A 4267-nucleotide genomic window follows, 5' to 3' on the forward strand; every position below is an offset into this window, starting at 1 on the left:
ATAGGAATAATTCTACCCTTCTCAATGTTATGACCCAAAAATTTAACAGAAGTTTGGAAAATCATCATTTTTGGTTTTGATATAACTAAACATTCTGAATAATAATTTTTTTGAACAAATCTAAATGTTTGAAATGAGTTTCTATATTTTTTAAAAATACTAGAATATCATCAATATAAACAATTATGAAGTCCGTATAAGGAAGGAAAATATCATTCATAATTTTTTGAAATTTCGAGGGAGCATTTTTCAAACCAAAGGGCATAACATTCCATTCATATTGACCCATTGACATATTGAAAGCAGTTTTATATCTATCTGATTCAGATATCTGAATTTGCCAATATCCTGAGTTTAAATCAAATTTGGAAAATATGATAGCATCATGTAATTAATCCAGTAAACCTAACCGGTGGTGCTCGTAAACCCGTTTAGGCAGGTGGTCATTGAAGGATTGTGAGGAGCCTCATGGTTTAAGGTTTACTGTAGAAGTTAGTTGCTGGCCAGAACTGGTGTTCTTTTAATTCATTCCTGAGCCCTATTCAGAAGCGATCCTGTACCCCTTTTGGTATCAGAGCCATGTTAGTAAAAAAAACTTAGAAGCTAAGTTTAACATTATTTTCTTGATGAATATCATTAGGAAGAAAACTACTGTTAAAAACAATTGAAAAGAAGAATATGAATTGCCTCAACAATTAGATCTGCTTAATAAGTGGACAATGCCATTAGTCAAGCCTAAGGTAATATACCAATTAGGAACCTTTGAAAGAATAGGTTTAAAACAAGTAGTTAAAACTACTGAAGAGACTATCACTGTAGATAATGACCATGCTACGTTCAGATTATTATCTGAATGTGATTTTGTCACGACCCGGATTTCCCACCCTCGAGAGTCCTGATGGCGCCTACTAATGAGAGCTAGGCAAGCCAATCCTTAACTGCTTACTTCGTTAACAATTACTTCTTTTAACAATTATCGGCGATAGCATGAAAGCAACGAAATTAAATAAATATGCAGAAGACTTAAATTTAAAGAAAACTTAACAATAATGCGAGAATCAACATATGCCTCTACCCAAGAACTGGTGTCACATTACTCACGAACTTCTAAGAGTGCTAAATACAACCATTTGGAAGAAAATATAAACTGTTTGTCTCGAATATATGAGATAACATATGGAAATAAAAGATAGAGGAGACGCCGGGCCTGCAAACGCCTGCAAGGCTACCTCAGTGTCTCACTGGACTGAAGGCTAGCTCCTGCGCTACTGCCGCTGTCCAAAACTTGGATTTGTGCAAAAGATCACAGAGCGTAGTATCAGCACAACTGGCCCCATGTACTGGTAAGTGTCTGGCCTAACCCTGGCGAGGTAGTGACGAGGCTAGGACCAGACTCCAGATAAACCTGTACAGTTATATAATATATGGCAAAAAGTAAACAAGTAATAAGCAGTTAAAGCTGGGGAAGGGGAACATGCTTCGGGGATAGCAGTTAAAAGAAATAACAAGGAATAATAAGGAAGCTAGCACTATAACTTCTATCACAAATGAAGAAAATAAAGGCAACTTTCACTATCAGTTTCCTCTTGTTGCAGGCGTGCAACCCGATCCCATTTCTCATATATCGTGGTAGGCGTACCACCCGCTCCCATTTCATAATATCTTGTGGTAGGCGTACCACCCGCTCCCATTTCATCAATCTTGTGGTAAGCGTACCACCCGCTCCCACTTCATAATATCTTGTGGTAGGCGTACCATTCGCTCACATTTCATAATATCTTGTGGTAGGCGTACCACCCGCTCCCATTTCATAATATCTTGTGGTAGGCGTACCACCCGCTCCCATTTTAGTTCATCACACAATCACAAGAAATCCCGGCAAGGGAACATAAGTAATATAATAACCTCCCGGCAAGGGAACAAGGATATCGAAATAGTCATCCTGACAAGGGAGAATCAGCTATAACCAATCTCACTTTGCTAGTACCCAGTTCAATTAATGGAAATACATAATCATAGAGGATAATTAATTAAAGTATACAAGGTGTCATTTAATAACACAACAACTTTCAAGTTAAGACCCACGGTCATGCTTGACACCAACGTATAGATACTCGTCACCATGCCTATACGTCGTACTCAACAAGAAGCAAGTAGCAAATATGACTCAACTCTTAATCCCTCAAGCTAGGGTTAAACCAAACACTTACCTCGATGCCTTGAACACCACTCAAGTCTCAATTATAGCTTTACCTCTTGATTCCACCACCAATCCGCTCGAATCTAGTCATAAGTTACTTAATCACATTAATAAATGCTAAATGAATCAACCGAAATGCATGAAAATGAGTTTTTCAAAGTTTTACCCAAAAGTCAAAATTCACCCCCGGGCCCATGTGGTCGCAACACGAGGTTCGGACCAAAACCCGATTACCCATTCCCCCACAAATTCAAATATATGGTTTGTTTTAAAATCAGACCTCAAATTGAGGTCCAAATCCCTAATTTCAGAAAAACCTAGGTTCTACCCACATCACCCAATTTCCCCATGAAAATCTTTGATTTGAAGTTGAAATCATGTTAAAAGATGTTAAGAAGTGAAGAAAATAAGTTAGAAATCACTTACCAATCGTTTCGGAGAAGAAAAGTTGTTTGGAAAATCACCTCTTATGTTTTGGGGTTTTGAAAAGTGTAAAATAACAGCAATTCACGTGTATTTATACCCCTCTGAAGTTCCGACCGCGGACCGCGCAAGAAGGACCGCGGCCGCGCAGGCTCCATGAAGACCTGCGGATCATTGCCCCGTGCTGACCGCACCAAGCTGACTGCGGCCGCACTGCACCCACCGAGGACCGCTCAAGGCGACTGCGGTCGCACGTGATTGCTCGCGGACCGCGCAAGAGGGTTCAGTGACCTGTCAAAATTCCTGAACCTGCAACATCTGATCTTCTAAAGCCTAAGGCATCCTGGAACCTACTAGAAACTCACCCGAGCCCTCGAAAGTCTAAACCAAGCATGCACACTTCCTCAAAAAGACCCTACGAACATATTCGCGTGATCATATCACCAATATAACATTATGAACATCGAATTGAGCCTCAAGATCCATGAAAATTTCTCAGATTTCCTTTTAAACATCAATTTTCCCAATTTGGGTTTGGATCACGTCAAACGACGTCCGTTTTTTACCAAACTTTACATGAGTGATTCAAAACATATATAAGACTCGTACCAGACATCGAAACCAAAATACGGGCCCGATAACATTGCTTTCTAATCAAATCACGAAATTCGATTCTGGGCATATGCCCGAGTCCCATATTTTCCTACGGACCCTCCGGGATCATCAAATCACGAGTCCGGGTCTGTTTACCTAAAATATTGACCGAAGTCAAATTTATTCATTTCAAGGTCAAAACTAGCAATTTTCACAAGACTTCACATTTAAGCTTTCCGGCTACGCGCCCGGACTGCGCACACAAATCAAGGCAACTCTAAATTAGGTTTTCAGGGCCTCGGAGACACAGATTTCAATTAGAAACAGGTAATGACCCTTTTGGGTCGTCACATTCTACACCTCTAAAATAATCGTTCGTCCTCGAACGGACTGAAGACGGAAGTACCTGAGTCGGGGAAAAGATTAGGATACTGGTCCCGCATATTGGAATCGGACTCCCAGGTCGATGCCTCAGGGGGCTGACCTCTCCACTGAACACGAACCGAAGGAAAACTCTTCGACCTCAGCTAGTGAACCTGATGGTCTAGAATAGCCACCGGCTCCTCCTCATATGACAAATCCTTGTCCAACTAGACAGTACTGAAATCTAACACATGGGATGGATCGCTGTGATATTTTCGATGCATGGACACATGAAACACTAGATGCACGGCTGATAAGCTAGGCAGCAATGCAAGTCTATAAGCCACCTCTCCCACTCGATCAAGGATCTCAAATGGACCAATGAACCTAGGGCTAAGCTTTCCCTTCTTCCCAAATCTCATCACGCCCTTCATAGGCGACACTCGGAGCAACACTCGCTCACCAACCATAAAAGCCACATCTCGAACCTTACGATCTGCATAGCTCTTTTGCCTGGACTGAGCTGTACAAAGCCTATCCTGAATGATCCTGGCCTTGTCCAAGGCCTCCTTAACCAAATTTGTACCCAACAACCGAGCCTCTCCCGGCTCAAACCATCCAACCGGAGATCGATACCGCCTACCATATAAAGCCTCATAAGGAGCCATGTGGATACTCGACTGGTAG

This window comes from Nicotiana sylvestris, chromosome 12, assembly GCF_000393655.2.
Source record: "Nicotiana sylvestris chromosome 12, ASM39365v2, whole genome shotgun sequence".
NCBI lineage: Eukaryota > Viridiplantae > Streptophyta > Magnoliopsida > Solanales > Solanaceae > Nicotiana > Nicotiana sylvestris.